Source organism: Cyprinus carpio, chromosome A9 (genome assembly GCF_018340385.1).
Source record: "Cyprinus carpio isolate SPL01 chromosome A9, ASM1834038v1, whole genome shotgun sequence".
Lineage (NCBI taxonomy): Eukaryota > Metazoa > Chordata > Actinopteri > Cypriniformes > Cyprinidae > Cyprinus > Cyprinus carpio.
The window spans coordinates 26521626-26546529 of NC_056580.1; the positions used below are offsets into that span (position 1 = coordinate 26521626).

General features: G+C 33.6%; 1 protein-coding gene across 6 annotated transcripts in view; it reads right to left on the bottom strand.

Moving 5' to 3' along the window:
• The window catches only part of LOC109047680 (beta-1,3-galactosyltransferase 1-like), a 151887-nt gene that overhangs the window by 49216 nt on the left and 77767 nt on the right, over positions 1–24904 (bottom strand). For 4 of the 6 annotated variants that reach the window (XM_042764293.1, XM_042764295.1, XM_042764296.1 and 1 more), the window contains exon 3: positions 7392–7460. The gene's annotated coding sequence lies outside the window, so the exon portion shown is untranslated. Of the gene's footprint in view, positions 1–7391; positions 7464–24904 lie in introns of all 6 variants that reach the window. The other 2 variants (XM_042764294.1, XM_042764299.1) reach the window with 1 other exon arrangement.

Consider the following 24904-nt stretch of genomic DNA (forward strand, 5'->3'; position numbering starts at 1 on the left):
TCTTGACAATAAATTAGGCTTGAGCACACTTATGTTAAAACTGTGCACTCACTGCGAACCAACATCCATAACAAAGATGCTATCACTCACTCACTCAGAACTGTTCAGTCCATTCACATTTGAATCATCTATTTTCAGTGTCCACTTTTCTTTACTTTACACTTGCCATGTTTTTGCTGTCACATCGTATATATCTACACTGGACTAGACAAAGCATTGCAGATCATATAGAACGAGTCAGCAGTTTTCTGTCGGGGATTTGTCGCGCTGCGTGTAGTCCAGTAGACAGCATCAGTGATTGTAATAAGTTCTATCTATTTTGTGTTGCGCAGTGCCGCTTGCGTCCAGTGTAGACACAATGTAAGTTAATGTCGCTTTTTGATGCTGCGTTTGAATTTTCATGCCACATTATTTGAAATTAGCGCGGGCCAAACATTTTTCTCTCGCGGGCCGCCTACTGAGGAACCCTGCACTAAAGAAAAGGAAAAATAGAAATCCCATCATATGACCCCTTTAAGATACTTTGGAGTTTGAGAAAAGGACAGCCCAAGAAGAGCTATATCAAGGATGAGTGGTGAGTTTCCGCTAATTTTCGATTGCACTGACAGGTGCCATTTAGAACTGAATATTTCCAAATCAATTATTTGTAGAATTACATTTCAAACTGAATGTAAGGGAGTAGAGTTAAAATCTATTAAAGATAGATAGCTAACTAAATAGCTAGACAGAACGATAGATTGAATGATCGACAGATAGATAGACAGACAGACAGACAGACAGACAGACAGATAGATAGATAGATAGATAGATAGATAGATAGATAGATAGATAGATAGATAGATAGATAGATAGATAGATGTTCGACAGAGCTGCAGCAGATCTTCACCCATCACTCCCTCGTCGGGTCATGTTGAGGGATTTGCGCCGATCATGAATAATACATTCATGACTGACTACAGTAAATTCTGCTGGGTCCTTCACTCTGGAGACCTGAATCCCGGGAACACGGACTGAAGTTCAGTTGAGAGCAGAATGAGAACTTGATTCCATAATACATGCTTTTTGCTACAAGAGTTTCAGAAGCCAGAGTTTCACTATCACCGGGAAGCGCTGCAGCTCATTTTTGCCAAAAACCACCTACTTATACATTATCAATGCCAATTATGAAATCAATACTACTACAATAGCATACCTCCGCTCAAACAACTGTTTGTTGATTCAAATACTGGTGTAACAGTGAATGGTTGTACCGAAAAATATTGGAAAATGTGTGCAGACTGCTTTTTTTTTCATCTAAAATTAATAAGCGCTGAGCACTGATCTTGGCCAAACATCAAAACTTCATAAGGTCACATTACAAGGCCCAGACAATATGTGGATATCGTTTAACCACTAGACATTAATAACTGGGCAATCTATTAAATGCATCAGCTTAATCTGAATTGAGACACACAGCAAATCTGTGGAAGTACTCCTGTAGTTAACATGAGCGTACAGCATAATGCAGGCCATATGAACTGGGGAAACCATCAATGTTATATCAGTAAATGAAGAACAAAATAATGCATGCTGAATTAATTGGGTATTTTTTTTCTTTAAATGTGTTAAACATCCACAGACATTATTTGAAATATTTAGAATAGTATTTTAATGGTATATAACTTATATAGGCCTATATAGTTTATTAGCAGTGGGAATTCCAATAGTAATTATTTTATTTTTGTCACGGTTGGTAAACCGTGGTCTCAGGTTTTCACTATGTGGGTGGAGTTTTGTGTGTCGCTCGTCTGCACTGATTGTTTCATGTGGGCGTCGCCGTTGATTGTTCATTTGCACCAGCTGTTACTCATCACCTGATCCCTATATATATGCCCTGTCTTTCGTCTTGTGTTTGTCAGAGCATTTTATGCAGTTTCCCGTCTGGTTGCCTGATTCTCGTCCTTGTTTCTCTGTGCTGTTTGATTCGCTGTTGTCTTCCCCGGAACCCCGTCCACTCTTCACCACCGGATGCACCTACTACCACCACGGACCGCTCATCTCAGGCCTGTGTCACGCTCTCCTGCTGCATCTACTCACCGCCACTTCCTGGATCATCGTCTTCCATCGCTGTTACCACCTGTTGTTTCCCTTGGACTCAGTTCTACATTTAACTCTTGCATTTGCTTCCTCACCCATTTGTTACCGTTACAATTTTTTTAATATTTTGTACCTTATTATATTATAACTCATATTAATGAATGATCAAAAAAACAAAAACTCTGGTGACACTTGGTGTTAATATTTTTTGTCAAAACCATGATATATTAAAAAAAAAATTATATATATAATTAATTATATATATAATTAATATACATTTTTTTATCTAATATATGTGAATATATATAAACATTGTAATGCTATTAAAAAGAAATAATAATTTTATTTTAAGATTTTCTTGGTTGATACGCAATAAAAAACACTTTGCTTGTCACATAAAACAACAATTTTTCATTAATATTCATAAGCCAAGCTGATAAGCTTCATAACACCCCCTCCCCCCTTTTCAGATTGTTCATACGCCTCCGTAAAAATCAGTTTTGGTATCATTATTAGATGGCTAATGAAAAATCCCATGATAACAGAAGAAGAATGAACGTACATGAGTGAAAAAATGTGGTGGTGCAGAAGATTGCATATTGTTTAGGCAAAGTGCAAGCTTCTCAAACAATGGGTCCCTAATGCTGTTTATCCACAGTTGAGGCGGCGGCGGCGGTGTGCAGAGGACTCTAATTCAAAGTGCTGATAGTCCACAGCTCCAGAGGACAAGAGAGAAGGAAGCAAGATAAGGGAGGATGTAATTAAGGTTTCATTGCCTTCTGTTCCCCAGGCTTGCACTCCACACACAAGATCTAACACACAAAGCGGTGATACGCACAGCGCATACACTCAGGGTAAACAGCTGGGCACAGCCGAGTCACAGCACAAATGCTAAAGGTTACCAGGATGATGCTGATCTGAGACCGGTCCTGTGGCGTCTATTAAAGGTAAGGAAAAGCAATGCTAATTTATATTAGCATAACTTTCATGCCCTTTGCAGAGCGGAGATCTGAATTTATTAAAGGAGATTATGTAATTTTAAGCTCATTTGTACATAGCACTCTTACAGGGTGATTACTGCTTAAGAAACCCAGCTGGAATAAAGCCCACTAGCTATGAGGTTTACCAGATTCCTAGTGATTCCTAGTGATACTCAAATTCCACAATTGATCAAAAGTATGGATATCTTTATTATTAGACTTCCAATTTCCACATAGCAAATTTGTATTTTAAACACGAAATTAGGCAATATTTTATATAATAACTAAGAAAAATAAGTAGTAGTAGTAGTAATAATAATAATAATAATTATTATTATTATTATTGTTATTATTATTATTATTATTATTATTATGATTAATAATTTTCTCTGAAATGTTAAAATAAAGCCAACTAGCTATGAGGTTTACAAGATTCATAATGTACGGCAGTGATACTCAAATTGCAACTGTTCAAATTTGGACACACCTGTTCATTCTTTATTATTCAACATAATTTTCCAAGTTTTAGATCAATTGCAAAGTCATTAAAACTACTAAATAAAATATGGGTTTTATTTAGTGACAAAAACATGTGACCTAAGTGAAAACCATTAGCAATAATGGAACATAGTTTAATCACTATTCTAGGAGTTTGCATTTTTGATATATATTTTATATAATATCTAAATTATTATTATGATTAATATCTGAAATGCTTAAATATATTTAACATAGTTTGGGATAAAAGGTTTGGAATTTGATATGTTTTTTAAAGAAATATCTTCTGCTCACCAAGAAGGGCTGCAAAATCGCCACTGAATACTTGAATGTGATTGGCTGATGAATAATTATTTTCAGGGAAATGCATCGCGAATGTAGTTCCAGGCAGCTCTGGACCACATTACAGTACATGCCCATATCACTTCGCTAAATTATTTCTGTTACAACTGCACAATAACCAAAACCCACAACAACACTGACCAGACAAATAAATATAGTAAGCAAAATGATAAAAAATAACAGGTCATTACCATTGTTTTGCCACAAAATTTCATTTTATGATGTAGGTAAAGTACATACTCTATCTCTCCTGCTCTCTCTCCCTCACAGATGCCTTTCAAGAAACACATATGTAGAATGAAATAAAGTTTCACAGTATTTATATAACATATAAAGTAAAAAGGTTCCACAATATCATACAACACTACAGCATTATATACTGTATAGCATTACATGGAATGGATATAAAAGCTTGAAGTGGAAACTCATTTATTGCCAGTCATTTAGGTACCATCTTGATTGTGTTTAATGAATTTGTGATATGAAACGTCGGTCGTGCTGCTTACACTCACCTCTTATTTTTCCTAAAGGGAGGGTGAAGGAGATTTTTGTTGCCTTAAGCCTCATCTGTCCTTATTCCAAAGCCGCCACCACCCTCCACCCCATTACAGAAATTCATTTTCATCATGCTGCGACAACTACAAGCACTACAATCTAACATAAATGGGTCATTCCTACTATGCAGCACATTCTTCATGTCCTCATCATATTAAAAAGATGGAAATAGAATTTGATTGTTTTCTTCTTTAATGACAATACTATCATAATTAAGTGAACATGGGGTTTATATGAAATTTACATAATTTCACTACTTGGAGTAGAGTTTATTTCAGTCTGCAGATGCGGCACTAACTTCCACTATGAAAAGCTAGGGAAAATATTCCATGTTTTTATTCATTTATTCTCGAATCAGCATATTATTTTTATATTTCTTACATTTTCATTGGGAATTAATTTACAGGTTTTTCCTCAATATCACTGTGTTAAAATGGTTTGTAAATTCCTTTAACTAACACAAGCCAGTTCCTTAATAAAGTGACATCATTCTGGTGAGATCAAAAGCACAAACATCAGAATGTTACAATAATTGATGTACATCAGACGTGCAATCTGCATTATATGAAGCGATGGGAACACTTTTTGTAAGCGAAGAAAAAAAAAATAACGACTTTATTCAATAATTTCTTTGTCAGCGGTCTCCTCTGTGTCTCTCCATATCACCGCTGCGTATGCTCTTCTGTATCATCCGCGCCACAAGGATGCGCTGTTTTCTTTCAAATCAAAGCTAAATACACATAGAAACAGCACTTCCTTGTGGCCGGATGATAGAGAAGAGCATACACAGCATACAGTGATATGGAGAGACAGAGGATACCGTTGACAAAGGAATTATTGAATAAAGACGTTATTTTTGTTTTCTTCCCTTACAAGAAGTGTTCCCGTCACTTCATATAACCCAGATTGCATGTCTGATGGCAGATGGAGTATTCTGACGACGACTTTCATACATTTTATGGACCTTGACACTGTTATTTATTTGGCAGTCTATGGGACAGTCACAAGCCTCCAGGTTTTCATCCAAAATATCTTAAATTGTGTTCCGAAGATGATCTGAGCTTTTACAGATTTGGAATGACATGGGGTTAAGTGATTAATGACAAAAGTCAGTTCAGTATTTTTGCTCATTTTAATTATTAGCAATGGATTTGATGAATTCTCACATTTGATGTGATAATTTTAAAACATGCATAATAAAATGAAATAATCTTTCATTTCACACTGGAAGAAGGCTTGTTATAGTTAACTAAAACTAAAACTTAAACTAAAGTTAAAATCATTAAAAAGTTACCTGAAATAAAATAAACGTTAAGTGAAATAAAATAAAATACTCTTTTTTAATTTTAGCTAGTTGCCAACATTTCCCATTTTAACGTAGTTTAATTTGATGTACTAAAATAACAAATTAAAACAAAATCTAGAAACTACTAAAAATTAGAAAAACACAACAAAATTACAAATACAAAAAAAAAATAATACAAAAAAATATAAAAAAAAAAATAAAAAAAAAAAAATATAAAAATAAAAAAAAAAAAATAAAAAAATACACAAAAAAACAAAAAAAAAACTAAAATATATATATATATATATATATATATATATATATATATATATATATATATATATATATATATATATATATATATATATATTTTTTTTTTTTTTTCAAAATATCCACATACTATTTCTTTTAAAGGTCTGGAGTATAATTTATTGAAATATTTCCTTAAAAATTTTAATCTTGATTTCTAAAAGTTCAAAATGTGCTGCAGAACATAAATGCCCCAAATCAACTTGTCAAATGATCAAAATTATTCACATTTAGCACGTTTACTCTCCATCTTCAGGCTACAATATTACTAAAACTCAAGCTATTTGAAAAAGGCCTCAGTCAGTGGTAATATTCTAAGGTTTATTCACAGTAAAAAACCCAATGATTGTGCTTTCCGTCTGCCTCAGTATTGGCAGTTCGCCTGAGAAGGTGAAGTAAACCGCGACCGCTCCGGCCTGTAAAATGCAAATAGCTTCGTTCTGGTCAGCATCAGGGTGAGAGCAGGGAATTTAGAGGATTTTTTGAGCGAATAAAATGCACCAGGTCAGGCCATTTCAATGCTGATCAGATTTTCATCTACCTTGGCAACTCTCAGATAATTCAAGGACTATCAGTCTTTTTGTTTTTTTCTCACAATGGAAAATTGACGTATTCAAAAACTTAAATAACAGGACAATTCTAACAAAGAATAAGCAGCAGCAGAAGAGAAATTATAGAAACTTCAGAAACTCAATTATAAAATCAGTCATTATAAGCAAACATCCCATACAGAAATAAAATATATGACATATATTGCCCTATATCAAGAGTCATAGTGCCATATATGTTACCTGCAAGACTATAATTTTCACATACATACATTCTCTAGGTAGATGAAGATGTACATTAGGGTACATTTAGGATGGATATACATGAACATAACATATATGTCCAAAATATATTATATATACTTAAACTGTAATATAATACAATTAAAACCATACAACTCTGTTACTTAAATATTGAAAATATTAATAAAACCATAATACAGTAGTATCTCAATTATACTAAAACAACACTTACATATTTGTATGGGCTAGATATATATATTCCAGTTTCTGGTGGGTTTCATATATAATTTTACTGCATATGACAATATATTTCTAATACGGAAAATGAATAAATGTAATAGTGGCTAATAATGATGCAAGCAGCTTTTGTTTCTCACTAACATCATGTAAATTGCACTAGACTCTCCAGCCACCACGGATATAAATATTTACAAAAGCTGCTTATTTGGACGTCTAGTAAGCTAGAAAAAATGAGTAGTTGTGCAAGCCCTATTTTACGTACTTCAGAATGCAGTTTTACTAAGAATTTTCATGAAAGAAACCTGTAGGACTTACTTGTATCATGCCGTTTTAGCCGTGGTGGAACTGGAAATGCTCTGCTTTCATACTGAAGGTGAAAGTGTCCTGCTGGGAGAAAAAAAAAAGATTTAATGAATAGATAGATAGATAGATAGATAGATAGATAGATAGATAGATAGATAGATAGATAGATAGATAAAACAGTTTTCACTCAGAAATTGCTAGTAAATTTCACAAAGAATTACAAAGAAAAAGCAAAGTAAAACACTGAATTAAATATGAAATTTTGAAGTAGAAAGAATAAAAAAAAATCTTATGAAACATACTCTAATAATCTTTGTTGTCTTTTAAACAACAGCATTTATTCGAAATAGAAATATTTTGTAACATTCTAAATGTTTTTACTGTCACTTTTGATCATTTAATGCATCCTTGCTGAATAAATGTATTTCTTTCAAATAAATCAATTAAATAAATTAATAAATCAATAAATCTTACAGACCTCAAACTTTTGCACAGTAGTGTATATTAACTCCTATATTTAAAAGAGTTCATTCAGAACAACAGGAAGCAATAACACTGCAAATACATACGGCACACAAACACTTTTGCATTTCACAACCTCATGATGTTTACTGAAAATAATGAACGCTCTGCAGAAGCATCACCAGTTATACTGAAATTGAGCCCACACTATTTTAAAGTACACACTTTCAGCTTATATTTTTGCAGCTCAACAATGTACATAATTGACTCTTTGAATATTGCATTATGAACTCAAAGTTTTGTCCTTCCGAGGCTGTGAAAAAAAAGGCTGCATACTGATGATTATAATCATGTACTCGCTCTCCCTACAGATTCTGTTATGAGCCAATGAGTATACAAGTGCACAGCTCACATAACTCGTCAAAAGACATTACAAAAACAAATTAAGCTTTTCATTGCCTCCTGCGAGACAGTGCTTATGTTTTAACACAAAAATCTGATACATAGATGTTGTTGAAACAAACTTAACTCCCCATCTAACAGCATGTCCTTTCCAGACGTGATGCAACAATCAACGCAGCAATTTGTCTGAGACGGTGAAGTAAACCGCAGCTGTCCAGCCTGTGAAGTGCAAATAGATCTGGACTAAACAGTGCCAGAATGAGAGCGGAGAGTTTAGAGGATTTTATTTATTTATTTATTTATTCATTTTTTGAGCAAATTTGCTGATCAAATTATTACCTACCTTGGCGACTCTCAGAAAATTCAAGGAATTGTGTTATTGTTAATTGAAACTAAAATTAAAACTAAATTCAAAATTTAGAATAATTTTAATTTAATTTAAATTGTTAATTGAAATAAAGCAGACATAAATGAAATAAAAACATTAAATGGAAAAACTTCAACTAAATGTAAATGAGAAATGCTGCTTTGGGAACTAACTGAAATACGTTTAAGAAGCGCTAAAATTACGAACTGAAATAAAATTAAAACTGACAAAAATAAATTAAATTAATAATTTTTAAATATTACAAAATATTTTATTATACGAAATATTATACAAGAATATTATATATAAAAATATTAAGTGTAAACAGAAAATTAACAATAAAATATATTTTAAACATTAATAAAAACTATAATAGTATATAAAAAAAATACTAAAATACCACTGTCAATGACATTCATGCCTTATAACTACCCATCTAATGGACAACAATCAATTTGTCTGTCCACACTGAACACAAACTGTGTGTAACATCACAAATTCATATGAGAATATGTCTGATGTTTAATATGCAATTATGCGGAGCACGATTTTAGACCAATGAAATTTCACTGTGGGTGGAGGGTGGAGCTACCTTGTGCAACAACAAAAACTGACACCAGGAAATTGACAAAACGTCACAGCTGGTTAGGATAAAGATACTGTTTAATTAGGGATGAGTGGAATGGTCAGCTTGTTATCCAACATCTGTCTATTAGTGAGGTCAACTAGTCCATCTCAATTTTTTTTTTTTTTTATACTCTGTGGCTGACTTCAGAGTGCCATGTTTAAGCCTGCTGTATCAACACAGTCTGCACAATAAAACCCTCTTTGAGCATCTCATCTCTGAAACCATTTTCTTTGACCAGTACTTCAAGATTCACAATTACAAAGACAATTACTGCCCGAGATCAAATCACCTGCTGTGTTCCCTTTATTGTGCCGGGTCGCTAAGCCACCATATTTTTGTGAGGACAGTTTTCTGCAATAAAAGGATCTCTGTCAAAGTGCTGTGCACCCCCCCCCCCCCCCCCCCCCCCCCCCCACACACACTTTATATATATATATACAGTACAGACCAAAAGTTTGGAAACATTACTATTTTTAATGTTTTTGAAAGAAGTTTCTTCTGCTCATAAAGCCTGCATTTATTTGATCAAAAATACAGAAAAAAATGTAATATTGTGATATATTATTACAATTTAAAATAATTGTTTTTAAATTTATTATACTTTAAATTATAATTTATTTCTGTGATGCAAAGCTGAATTTTTAGGATCATTATCACATGATCCTTTAGAAATCATTCTAATATGATGATTCATTATCAAAGTTGGAAACAGTTCTGCTGCTTAATATTTTTTCAGAACATGTGATACTTTTTTAGGATACTTTGATGAATAAAAAGAAGAAGAAAAAAAGAAGCTATGTTTTTAAAACATAAATATTTTGTAATAATATACACTACTGGTCAGTAATTTGGGGTCAGTAATTTTTTTTTTCTTTCTTTTTTTTAAAATAAAATCAATACTTTTATTCAGCAAGGATGTGTTAAATTGATAAAAAAGTGATAGTAAAGAAAAATATATTATTAGAATATATATTATTAGAAATTGTTTTTTTTATTTTTGAATAAATGCAGTTCTTTTTAACCTTTTATTTCATCAAATGTATTAGACAGCAGAACTGTTTCCAACACTCATAATAAATCAGAATATTAGAATGATTTCTAAATGATCATGTGATAGACTGGATGTTACATGTGACACTGAAGGCTGGAGTAATGATGCTGAAAATTCAGCTTTGCATCACAGGAATAAATTTTTTTTTTTTTTTAAGTATATTCAAATAGAAAACTATTATTTTAAGTTGTAATAATATTTCACAATATTACTGTTTTTTCTGTATTTTTGATCAAATAAATGCAGGCTTGATGAGCAGAAGAAACTTCTTTCAAAAACATTAAAAATAGTAATGTTTCCAAACTTTTGGTCTGTACTGTATATATATATCCTCAAATCAGTCTACATTAATGGTTCTCAACCTTTTTGACTCGAAAGGCCCCCCATTTTCACACACAATATTTGAAGACATTTCCTCTGGTTTTTCTGCGGCAATTTAAATGATTATTTTTCTGAATAGAATCTGGGAGTGTTGATATATTAAATCACTTAATTTGTGATTCATGTATATTCAGGATCCTATGGAAGCTTGTTTCCACCACTGAATAACAAACTCAAAGTTGCGAAAAATAAAGTCAGAATTGTGAGATGTACTGTAAACTCACAATTCTGACATGAACCCAAAATTAATCGTGGTTAATGAATTTAATATATCAACCCACAATTTCTGCTCATAAAAATAATCATTTAAATTGTCATTATTGATCACAATTCTGTGAAAAAAAGTTTAAAAATATATATAAATAAAATTATTCAGTGGTGGAAACAAGCTTCCATAGAATTCTATACCTTTATATTGTTAAATAAAAACAATAATTATTGAGGAAGAAAAAAATCTGTTTTAATTTTTTTCAATTGTAATATAAATGATGAATTTTAAGTCATTTAACTGCCCCCGTGGAAGTTTGCTGAGGCCACCAGGTTGAAAACCACTGTATAAACTTTTTTTTTTTAGTGTGTACACATGCAGATGTGTTTTTTGTTGTTATGTTGCATCTTGCTATTTGTCTCAGTGCAACTTTTTAAAAACGTCCCCTGTGCATTTTATTGTGCTTCATTCGGCTGTTTTTAAAATCAAAAATGCATTTTATTTGAATTTCCTCCTGAGAAAGCATCTTTTGGACTGTAATTATACAGGGCTTCTAAAGGACGGACTGCTAAATATTGACATTATGTTGTTTTGAACACAGAGTTGTAATATGAGCATGCAACTCTTGTCAGTAAATCAGGTTCAGTTGCATGCTAAAGCAATCAATTAAAACCTCAGACCTTCATATTCACAGGCCCGCTGGGACTTGGAAACGTGGCAGGTTTTGTCTATAAGCATCTGTGTGCATCAATACAGTAAGTAAACAAGTAACATGCCAGAGACTAATATATCCAGTTCACCAGAGCAGCGTCTATACAAAACTCCCTCTATATTTAATAAAGCCTGACATCTGCTTATGTTTCTGTGGCTCGTTTGTCTTCGTCTCTGTGGTGAGATTAAAATGATGGGGGACTCCTTAGAGACGGCTGCTGGCAACTGCCTGGATCAGCATCCGTGCTGAGAATACCACCGCAGAGACAAAGACGCCGCCACTCACGAGCAAAGACAGAACGGCTGCTGCGAGATCCAGTCGCACTCAAGTCCTGCTCTAAAGTTCTGAGATGTCACTTGCCTTCACTTAGTCATCCGTGAAGACTCAGATTCGCACATACTGGTGCATGTTAAAGCTGGAATGAGAGCTCACCTCTTCACACTTACTGATGAGGCTGCAGAACTTCTTTTGCGTTTGACAGCTGAGCCTTCACAGACACAAACTATTCATTCTACAAAGATTTATTGTCTGCATGGCGAGGCAAACAGATTTTGAGAGCGCAGATGGATGCGACCCAGAGGAACATTTTATTGCTTCCTGTCCAGAGCTTCTAAGACTTTCCAGTCATGTTTCATTTCAGTATCAACTTTATCTCAGATGTTTCATCTCAAACTTCTTTGTTGTCCATTGTTGACATCCAGTGAGAGTAAAGAGATATAAAATTAATACATAAATGATTTTCATCTCAGAGGAGAGGAATGCTGACGTGCTATTAAACACTTTTCTGTCCCTATTATATATATATATTTGTGGGTGTGTTGCGTATATATATATATATATATATATATATATATATATATATATATATATATATATATATATATATATATATATATATATATATATATATATATATATATATATATATATATATATATATATTAACGATTTATAGTCACGATTTATGTAAAATACTGATAACCTTTCTTCTAAATTTTAAAAATGTTATCGTTTAGAGCATGAAACGAAAATTGGTCCAGATAACAAAAAACATGCAATTTCAGACATGGATATATTCATTTTTAGACAACACAATACCAGTGTTTTAATTTCAGAGTTAAGAAATGAATATTTGGTGGAATAACCCTGATTTTCAATCACAACAAATAAAAACATTAGTTATTTTGAACAATTGTGATTTTCTGAAGAAAAAAAAATGCCAGTGGCAATAAATGGCAATATTTTTATTTTAAATTAGGAAGAAATGTTATAAGATCTTTATAGAATAAAACAAATATTAACATTTTACTCAAATCCATAGTAAATCCAGACAAACTGAGAACTTTTAAGTGGTCTCTTAATATTTTCCATAGCTGTATACATATATACGTGTCAAATAAATCAAATTGCATGAAATATTAATAAAAGAACATACTGCAGATCATAAAGGATTTAATAGCATTAATAAAAGTAGCTTCAAGTGCAATCATGAGGCTATGCAATAAGCTTAACAGGAAAATTCTCAGAACTGAAATTACAGTTCTCCAATATAAGTGCTCTCCAAATAATAGCCTATTCTGTTCACATAATCTCCAGGGGTTTCTTATTACACTGACTTTTGGTCTGAACACCGTGAAATCTAAGGTCCCAGGTCCTCCACCTACTGCTCCTGAGCTGTGGCTTTTATTGAGAGTTTTCTGTCAATGAACAGCAGATCCTTGTTCTCCCGTGACCTTGCTGTAGCCTCGGCTATCTGGAATTGTGATGGAGGATGTATTTACACTCACCTTCACTGTACGAACACCAAAGGAATTCACTGGCACTCTGCCACATGGAGGTCATCAGAGAAACATGCTAAATTTTGCATGATTTCCCTCTGCCTATTTCATGCATATAGCCTTTCTTTCATAAATCAGTATGCAGTGCAGGACTGGTGGGCAGGAACAATTAACGACTCATTTTGTCAAGTCCTGGTCCATAGGAAAGAAAAAAAGCATGCATGAGATCTCTATAATATCCTGACTGGTTCTTCCACGCATCAGTAAGGCTAAATGGACCTCTGCACAGATGTTTCTCTCAGAGAACATGTGCAAAAATTGTAACAAGCTGCTGTACCCCTAAAGGTACCATTAAAAAAAAAAAATCAGACAGTGTAAGAAAAATATCCCATATGGAAGCCTGTTTCTGCCACAGGATGAAAATAACATTTAAAAATGACAATTGCAATTATTTTCTGACAATTTTAAGTTTATATTAGAATTAATGTAATAATAATTCAGTATGAACTCAAACATTTCTCCTTAAATTCATACAAATGATTTAAGCCAGGGTTCTTCAAACTGAGATTTATGGGTTGAAGAAAAGCTAATAATTAATAAAATCATAAAAATGTAAAAATAACTAATTAATAACTAAAAAAAAAAAAAAAAAAAACATTTTAAATATTTTATTTGTTTACCTGCATGCACTGTGCTATTAACTGACATCAGAGAACCATGAACATGCCTAGGTGTTGATGAAATATTAATTTAAAATCTCAAGGGGGATTTTAAGGTCAAAAGAGTTTAGAGGAAAAAAAAGTTTGGGAATCAGTGATCTAAGCTAATAATGCTATCCACTTTCATCCTATAGCTCTATTTTCTGACTGTCTCATGTGTCTCATTGATAACGCAAACAGGAGGAGACAGATGAAATCAAGCTTGAGTTTAGACCAAGAGCAGAGTGAAGCCTCACTCTTTTATGATTACGTTATAGCTCAATAAAATCCAACAGTAATTTGATTTCTTACAAAATGGAGAGAAAACTGTACAATCACATTCAGGGGTGAGATTTATTAGTGCACATTTGGATCCAGTCTAATCAAAGAGTGCAGTTTGCTCTGCTACCTGCTGTCTGCGGTCCAAATCTAATACAGGCCACAGCAGGCTGGCCGCCTGGTTAAAGGCTTTTGCGAGTCTGACCGCATTGAATAAAAGACGTCAATTTTCACATTCACTTCGTATTAATACAAGCTCAGGACATGGAAACACACAGTACAAATCATCATAATGTATTTCTACAGAACATCTACTGGCAAAGCACAGAGGAACTTTAGGAGAATTTGTCGGATTTGCTCACACAGAGCACAAATACAATCTTTAGACCTGAATCACTTTATAATGTCGTTTCAAGTACACTATACTACAAAATGCAAGCTTGTTCTATTTCATGCATGTACGTGCATTGCAGACTTCAACACATAAATGCATCTGACTGTGCTTTGGTGAATGTAAACCAACCTAAATATATAGAGCTTCTGATCTGAATTGCACACTTTTCAGTAGGTTCATTCACTAAGAATCAAACCTGTGACCCTGGCTTTACCAGTTAATTATATCATCTTGCAATTCTGACTTTTTTTATCTTGCAATTCTGAGTTCACATCTTGAAACTCAGACTATTAATAATAATAAAAAAAAACATCTTTTTAGTGTTTTATTTTGATATTTGTTTCACAATAATTGTAAAAATTTTTAATTGTACATTTTTGTTTAAATTAAATATTGACCCAAACCCCTTATAGTTCCCTCAGACACCTGAACCCCAGTTCAGACTACAGTACGTCAAAAGTGCGATGTCAAAGCAGGTTTTGACTACATTATGAGGAATAAATATCTCCACAAGGACAGTAAAACCTGAAATCACCATCCACGGACTCCCCGAGTAAAACTGCTTAATAAATGACCTAAACATTGTCTAAATGAAGATGCAAGGATGCAGAAAGATTTGTGTGAGAAATAGGGATAGAATAATACTCAAAATAAAAACGCGTATATGGGAATCCAGTGCACTTATTTGGCAACAGAGAGACTAATTCAGCAGAGATGCAGTGATCGTATATGTGCAGTGAAATCTGTTTCTCTGCTGACTTTGAGGACATGAACAGATGACAAATGTCTCTTCTTTCAGCCTTAGTCTCTTTCTCTTCCACATACACTCAAATTCTCTCATTTTCCAGTCTGTTTCACCTCATACGTCCACATACAAAGGAGTCCAAAAGTCTGAAAATCTGACATTCTGTTTCTAATTTACTGCAAACCTGAAAATAAACAATTCATTTTGAGTTCAAACGATTCCGAGTGCCATTGATCATGTGACTCTGTACAGACAGTCAGATGAAGTTCAAGATGCTTTTAGGATCAACATTTCTTTGGAGAACACGATCATTAGGTTTTGTTCATGTAGCTCCAGTGCTGCGGTCATTACAGCAAACAGCCTATTAAGACAATCTGAAATTCATGTTTATTCCATTCAAATAGAAAAATGGCAATTTGGGGGATTTTTTTATTGGGTCTCAGACTTTTGGATCCCAATATTTTTCTCTACCTCTACAGAACCTCTCATTTTCTCTGCCCCAAAAGTCATTTTAAGACAGCATATTAAGATGAACTCACAATGTGAAGAGCTGTCTTTTAATGCTTCTACTGCAGAACATTTTGCAAAATGTTGCTGAAACTATTTATGTACAGACTTGCTAATGTTGCTGAAGGACATACAAGTGTCACTTCATCATCAGGGACTTTGCTACACTGCTGTGGAAAGACTATAAGGAAGAAATCACTCAAACAGATCAAAACATAAAAACCCATGTACGTATACATACAGTATGAAACATTTATGCTTTTATTACTTTACATTTGAACAGAGATATATGACCTTTTGCACATAATAGGACTGGCAATATGTTGACAGTATAGGGGAGAGCGGGGTGATTTGAGCCTGTGGGGAAGTTGAGCCACCTCTTATTTCTAGACAACCTTAAACAAAATTGGTGATGTGACCCACAAATATATGAAGAGTAGACCATTTTACTAACTCTGTGATAGAGAGAAGCCCATGGAATATTTTGTAACTACATTTAGATTCAAAAAACTGTTTTTTTGCTGTTCTAAATTATTTTTTATGTTCAAAGACTCATGCTTTTTGTGTTTGAACAATTACAGACAAATCTGAAAAAATATCACGTATATGTCTGTGCTCTAGGAAGTTATAATATGAGGCTATACTGTTAGCATGATGTTAGCTCTAAACTGCTGGATGGTTTAAATGGTTGGAGTGGTGTCATTTGAGCCAAAAGTCCTGAGGTAAGTTGAGTTCTCTTGATTATAAAATATAATTTTACTGTAATTCTACATGATATTTCATTAATCCTTCAACTTGAACTTTATTTTGCTCTGAAATATTTAAATAATTTAAAAAATGCCTTCAAAGTTTTGAATTGTATCTTCAAATAAAACTTTTCAGAAGTCAGCCATCCATCCATTCTATTATCCAAACCTCTTTGTCCTTATTATGGTCGTGGGGAGCTGGATCCTAACCCAACATCTTGAGCCACAGGCGAGGAAAACCCTGGATGGATGGCCAGTCCATCAGAAGGTGCACACATAGATTGTAAGAAGTCATTTTATTGCATTTCTCTTCCTTTGATATAGCATGAGGTGAAAATGTTCAGTTTTACTTCAGCATAATCAATGGCACTTTTTTTTTTTTTTGGAAAGCCATATTTTGAAAATGGTTTATTTTAGATCCAAAGTGATTATTCCCAATGATGCACCACATCCTGAAATGTATGTACATAAAACCCATTACTGTCATGTGCTCACTTTAAACACCATAAGTAAAAACTGCCTCAACTCACCCCGCTCTCCCCTATTCACTATAATTTAGTTGATTATATACAAAATGAGGAAACATTGTGAATATCACTTTTAATGTGCTTTCTGTGATTCCATTATGGTGTTTTAATGTTGTTTTAATAGCATCTCTGTTATAAAACTTCAAGAGCAAAAACAGCATATGATCTGATTCATATGAATTTGATTCATTCACATGAATCACTGTCCAATCACTTGAATCACAAAACTGTTCGATCTCACTCAAAAACTGTTCATGGATTCTAGAAGCATTAAAATGTTTTAGTATAAATAAATATAGATAAAAAATGCTGTTTATTTGTAACAGAAAACATAACACAAATCCTAAATATGCAAATCACTTTTTGCGGTGTGTTGAAAACATGCCTTGATTATTCTACTGTGTTTCTGTGAACCTCCCACAGCCTTTGAGTTGAGTATGAGTGGCCGAACAATCTTCTTCACAGCAGTTTCTCATTGCTTTTGATTGATAAAGAGTGTTTCCTGAGCAGATGGCCAAACCAACTGCACGAGGTCTGGCTTAGAGAGCTGTGCTTCTGCATTTGGGGCATCTTACAAGACATAACCCTGGAGGAAACAAGCACTCTCTCTTTCTCTCCATCACACACATGCAGAGCACATGCAGGAGGAGGTGACAGAGAGCTGCACACAAGGACACTGAAGGCCTATCATCACTCAACAATAGCTTGCTGTGAGTGGGAGTGTGTGTTTGAGACAGACGCTTCCACAGATGACACAGTGAGAACGGTACATACTGTATAAACTGAGTTAATACTTAGACGAGAGGAGATGGGCAGAACTGAATCAACACTGAACTGACTTGAGCTGAATAATGACACTATTGTCTTTTTAGAACTGCTTTACAGCAGAATTTGGATTTGTTTCATAGTTTGCATCACTGATTCTGTTACTCCACTTCACAAAACTAATAATCCCCTACCAAACAATCTCTGCTGTATAGAGCACTTATAGGGGATAGTTCACCCAAAAATGAAAATTCTGTCATTATTTATGCACAATCAAGTTGTTCCAAACCTGTATGAGTTTCTTTCTTCTGCTAAGCATTAAAAGAAGATATTTTGAAGCATGTGGTTAGCCAAACAGCTGACGGTGGCCATAGTATTGTTCCAACCATGCAGGTGAACGATCCCTTTAAAGGTGATGAGAGGATGTTTAGAATTAGCAATGCCTGACTTACATACTATTCATGCATTTGAGGTTCTTTTCAATTAATTGGTCACACAGGTAAGTGAAGTGTTTTGAATCAATTTATGATTCATTCTGAATAATTTGAACATTTCACTCACAGCCTGAATAGTTTTACTGAGCTATCTAATGGGGATATATCACAGCTGTTTTATTATTTTTGCATTAAACTTAATAAAATATATATAACATTTTGATATGTTTATGAATATGATTATTTAAAAAGTAATTTTATTTTTATTTATTTATTTATTTTAATCAGCAAGAATGCAGTAGACTTTTACAATGTTACAAAAAAATCATATTTATTCCAAATATTCCATATTAAATTTACCAAATAAATACTATTCTTTGAACTTTCTATTAAACCTGACAAAAATGTATCACAGTTTCCACAAAAATATTTTATACTGTAATATTTTTATGTATTTTCATGTTTTAAAATATTACTATTTTAACTGTATTTTTAGAGTAACTTACATTCATTTTAAGCTGGCTTATCTAGCTGCACTTTTAACAATTTGCCACAGAGAGAAGAAGAAATGGGAGGAGAAGAGGACAGGATGAGATGAGAGGAGAAAAAGAAATGATCAAATTACCCTGGGAATTACCACCTTACACCATGGAAAGAAAGAGAGAAAGAGAGAGAGATGAAGAGAGACAGCAGCAGACGATCAGTGTGTGCAGCTCTGCCATGATCTGCAGCAGATCCATTCATCCTCCTTCTGAAGAAACACTCCACACTCAACCTGCTACAACAAAATCAATGTTTCACATTATTGTCAACACAAAACGGTGATTTATGCACAGGTGAGAGGGAAGAGCAGAGCTCTGTTGTCAACTTGCATTCAAACGCAGACAAAAGAGCCAAAAACTGCAATCTGACATGAGTGCAGACAGAAAATTTAGCATCTCCATATCCATAAGAGTCAGTCAAACGTGTGCGGCATGAAGTCTCAGACGGTTCACGCAGAAGCCACACCACAGCCTGAGGAGGAACGGACACAATCATTCAGTAACCTTTTCTGTGCAATTTTAAAATAACTTCAATTTGTCAAATAACCGTAAATTGGCACGGATCCGTGACTTCACGTTACATTCTCCTTGAGAAATGCACCCGCTGCACATGTGCGTGGGAACCAAATGAACCCGGCATCATTTAGCCTAAAGGTTTCATCAGCAATTTCCTCCAGCTGTCCTCAATACAGCAACACATGCATATATTTCCTATGGACACAGACATGGATGGTAATATTTTTTTAATGTTTTTGAAAAAGGTGAATTATGCTCACCACTACTCCATTTATTTGACCATAAATACAGTAATAACTGTAATATTGTGAAATATTATTACCATTTAAAAGAGCTGTTTTCTACGGAGCCCCGCATGACATGCAGGAAAAAATAATAGGCTAAATCGTGTGCACGATTTATTAATTCATTCCCTCAATGTACTAAAACGTGCACACGATTACTATTGCGTTCCCTCGATTTACTATTCCGTTCACTCAATTTATAAATTGTGCGCACGATTTAGCAAATCGAGGGAACACAATAGTAATTGTGTGCACGTTTTAGTACATTGAGGGAACGAATGAGTAAATCGTGCGCACAATTTATTTATTTTTCTTGCATGTCATGTGCGGGGCTCCGTAGTTTTCTATTTGAATGTTTTAAAATGTATTCAAATTTATTCCTTTGATGCAAAGCTGAATTTTCTCCAGTGAAGCAGCACAACTGTTTTCAACATTGCTAATAAAAATAAAAATATATTGAAAAACAAAATTTATTATAATTATTTAATCTAAAGGATCATGTGACTGAAGACTGGAGTAATGATGCTGAAAATTCAGCTTTGCATTGCAGAAATAAACTATATTTTACAATATACTCAAATAGAAAACACAACCATAAACACAACAATAAACACATACCTGCCAAATCTGCTGGATTTGAGAGCTGCAGTCTTTTTTGACATTTTGTTTATTTTTCTACCATTGCAACTCAATTTGAAATCTCTATAATCGGAAGCTTAAACAATGATTCTTTAGCCGTGTGGTTATTTGTCAGTCATAAAGGCATAAACATACTGCCTCTATGCCTGAGAGAAATACACACAACATTTCTGCAACCGTAAATTCAAAGCGACAGCACACTAATGTAAATACATCTCTCTCTTTCTGTTGCCTAACCTCCCTGGAAACTACATCCAACAGAACTGCATCTACAAAGCTGTCAGGAAAAGGCATAGTCTGAAAGGTAGCGATTTGTTCCATCTATAAATTACATATTTGCTTTGCAAGGAAGCGTCTGAAATGCAAAATAATTTAGTGTAGGATAGATCCGGAGTAATGCAGCAGTTCCATGAAGGTTATAATAATTTTTTTCAAGCTATTTATAACTACTCCAGGTGCTGAGGCTGAATTTCCCCAGCACTGCTCTGTTTTTGCAAGATCAAACGTTCACCTCTTCTTCGAATCGGCTCAGCTGTGTCCACAATTACATAACCTCAAACTAGGACTGGGAAATATGAACATATATATATATATATACAATCAGACTGCGGTCCGCCATTTGAACATGTATATGTACACACCATTCAAAAGTATATAATCAAGATCTTAAATTCACTTAAAATAAAAATCTTATGATCAATAATATTAAAAAAATTTTTAAAAGAAGTCTCTTTTAAAACGACACGTTTGAGAGAGGCGGGGCATAGAGGACCTACAATAATGTACAGTATTTGAAAAATAATGTTTTTTTGAACATTAAAGCATGTCAACATATTCTATTACACAAAATACACAAAATAATGATCTTAAAAAAGCATCGTATGACCCCTTTAAAAAGAACATTTATTTAAAATAGAAATCTTTTCTAACAATTTTTATTTACTATTACTTTTTTTATCAGTTTAACACATCCTTGCTGAATAAAAGTATTAATTTCTTTCAAAAAAGAAAGAAAAAAATACTAACTCCAAACTTTTGAAGGGTAGTGTTTATTGTTACAATTTTCTTTTTGTATTATATGTAAACACAATCATGCCAATAAAGTTCTTTAAATTGAAAATTGATTTCACTGTAAAACACAGCTCAGCATTTTGAGTCAGAACTATCCATGTTGTAATATCCGTTTTACTGTTTTCTTTTTTTTTCACCTCAAGTAATTCAAAATGCCAACCTATTTTTATGCACTGATGCCAGACTCCAGTTCATAATGTTCATGCTCATTTTTATTCATTTAATATAAATAATCTCATCTTTTGTTTTGTGCACCAAATGAAAAGAGGAAATAATCAGATGAGATGAAGTACTTTACATCGGCAAGTAGCCTATTTGATTTACTAAAACATCCAAACACAGGCTTTTCACATGGTTATTGAATACATAAAGCACTGTTGTGATATTTACCATTACCGGTGATTTCGGTCAAACCACCCACTTCACTACAGAGATCGAGAGGTCAGCGCTGCATTGTTTATCAATCATTGAACTTCTCGAATGTTGCTAACTGCTCTTTCTGCATCCCTGCTAAATGCAATCTGACTTCAAGGGCAACTGCTCTGCAAAGTCACTCTACTGACTACATTTATAGAGCCGTTTAGGGTTTTAGAAATCCCAGAGACATTCATAACACATTTTGCAGTTTATGTCAGTGGAATTTTATACTACAAAAAGAGCAAATTCAGTACAGACAGACAGAAATGTGAGCCTAAAATGAAATCCTGTGAAAGTCCACATAATCTTTACTTTTAGGATATGAATGGAGAAAAACTGATCTTACATCTGTCTTCTAACCAGTTTAATATGTATGATCTTGTTATTTCTCCTGCACTACACCAAGGCATATAAAGTATACGCAGAATACTATACCACATGTTCTGCAGTATATAGTATGCTTATAGTATTTACATTTCTGTATGCTTAGAATACCCAAAAGACTAACTATAATGCAACGCATTCGACCTTATAAAGTATTATAATCAAATGTCTCTTGTTTGTTATATTGGGGGCATTTGGTTGACTTTCTCTGCATTTATTCATTTGATTAGATTAATCAGCATATAATTAGTATGATTAAAAATCTACTGACAGCCCTAATTGCTACATAACCCAATATTTACTTTAAGTTTAATAGAAATGTAATGCCACTCCCTGGTAAGAACATCAATAAACATGAGGCGTTTACAATGATGTGATTTTTAACATTTAACAGTGGCCATCAAAATACAGATTTTTTTATATCAATATTGTTGAAGAAAATGCCCTTATGTTATTCTCTTATCTCTCTCACACCACTGCAAAAATTTCACTAGTACTTTCGAAGTAAAAAGTACTGTTTTTAAGCCATTTTCACACAAAATCAAATCAAATCAAAATAAAACCTGAAAAATAACCTATAATAATTATTCAATAATTTAATTGCAAATTATTTGGATGGCAATACAACTCACATAAAGACGTCACGTGACAAAATCAAATGAAAATATACCAATTAATTTACAACAATACATTTCTATTTATTTGTTTGTTTGTTTTTCAAAAAGCACAACAGCTGCACAACAGAACTGTATAAATTAAAACAGATGGAAAAATAACCTGGTTGTATTAGAAATTATTATTATTATTATTACAACAGTAATAGATTTACAATAGTATATAAATATATACAAGAGTAATATATTTCTGTCATAATTTCTTCAAGTCAAAGCAAACTTTTATTTTGGTGAAGATCTTTGAGATTCAGTGTGAAAAGCTCATGAAGTGACTCTCAGATCAGCTCTGGAATTCATTACCTCATATATAGAGATGACAGACACTGAAAACACCAGGAGCATCATGTGTGTTTGAATTTGTGTAGCAGATGAAACTATTCAGGTGAACAGAGACATGCAGACTTATTATCAACATACACTGACTGGCTGCTGTTGTGTACAGTCATGGCCAAAAATATCGGCACCCTTGGTAAATATGATCAAAGAAGGCTGTGAAAATTAATCTGCATTGTTAATCCTTTTAATCTTTTATTTAACAAAATCACAAAAATCGAACCTTTCATTGGATAATAAGAATTTAAAATGGGGAGAAATATCATTATGAAATAAATGTTTTACTAAATACATGTTGGACACAATTATTGGCATCCCTAGAAATTCTTATGAGTAAAATATCTCTGAAGTATATTCCCATTCATATTCACAATTTTAAGCACTCCAGGGTGATTATGAATATGAAATTATCCAGCCATGGCCTCCTGTTTCACAGAAATATAAACAGGAGGGAAAAAAAGCCCAAATCCCCTTAATCATCCATTACAATGAGAAAAACCAAAGAATATATTTCTGATGTGCAGCAAGATAATTGAGCTTCACAAATTAGTGAAGTGGCTTTAAGAAAAGTGCTAGAGCAGTGAAAATTCCCATTTCCACCATCAGGGCAATAATTAAGAATTTCCAACCAACAGAAAATGTTATGAAACTGCCTGGAAGAGGATGTGTGTCTATATTGTCCTAATGCATGGTGAAAAGGAGAGTTTGAGTGGCTAAAGACTCTACAAGGATCACAGCTGGAGAATTGCAGAAAATAGTCTCGGGGTCAGAAAACCTAACAAACAAACAAAAAAAAAATTCACTTCATGTTGTTTGGGAGGGTTTTAAGAAAAATTCTCCCAGCTCATCCAAAAACAATCTAAAGCATATTCAGTTATCAGACATGACTGACATTTTTAATGGGACTGGCTTCTATGATCAGAAGAAACTAAAAAATGAGCTTTTTAGCAGCAAACACTCAAGATGGGTTTGGTAAACACAGAGAAAAAAAGTACCCCATGTGTACAATGAAATATACTGCTGTATTTTTGATGTCGTGGGCCTATATTTCTGCTGGAGGTCCTGGACATCTTGTTTAGATACATGGCATCATGGATTCTATCAAATACCAACAGATAAAAAATCAATAAGTGACTGACTCTCTTAGAAATCTTATAATGGGCCACGTTTGGATCTTCCAACCGTACAAGAACCCAAACACAAACCTCAAAAACAACACAGAAATGGGTCACTGAGCTCAAACCAAGCTTCTGCTATAGCCATTCCAGTTCTCTGACCTGAACCCTACGGAACATGAGAGGAGTGAACTGAAGAGAAGAAGCACTAACATGGAGCTGGGAATCTGAAGGGTCTGGAGTGATTCTGGATGAAGGAATGGTCTCTGATCTCTTGTCTGGTGTTCTCTAACCTCATCAGGCATTATAGGAGAAAATTTAGAGCTGTTACACTGGCAAATAAAGGTTTAAAAAAGTATTGAATAAAAGGGTGCCATTAATTGTGACCAATGTGTATTAGAGGAAAACATTTATTTCATAATGATATTTCCACCCATTTTAAATTCTTATTATCCAATGAAAGGTG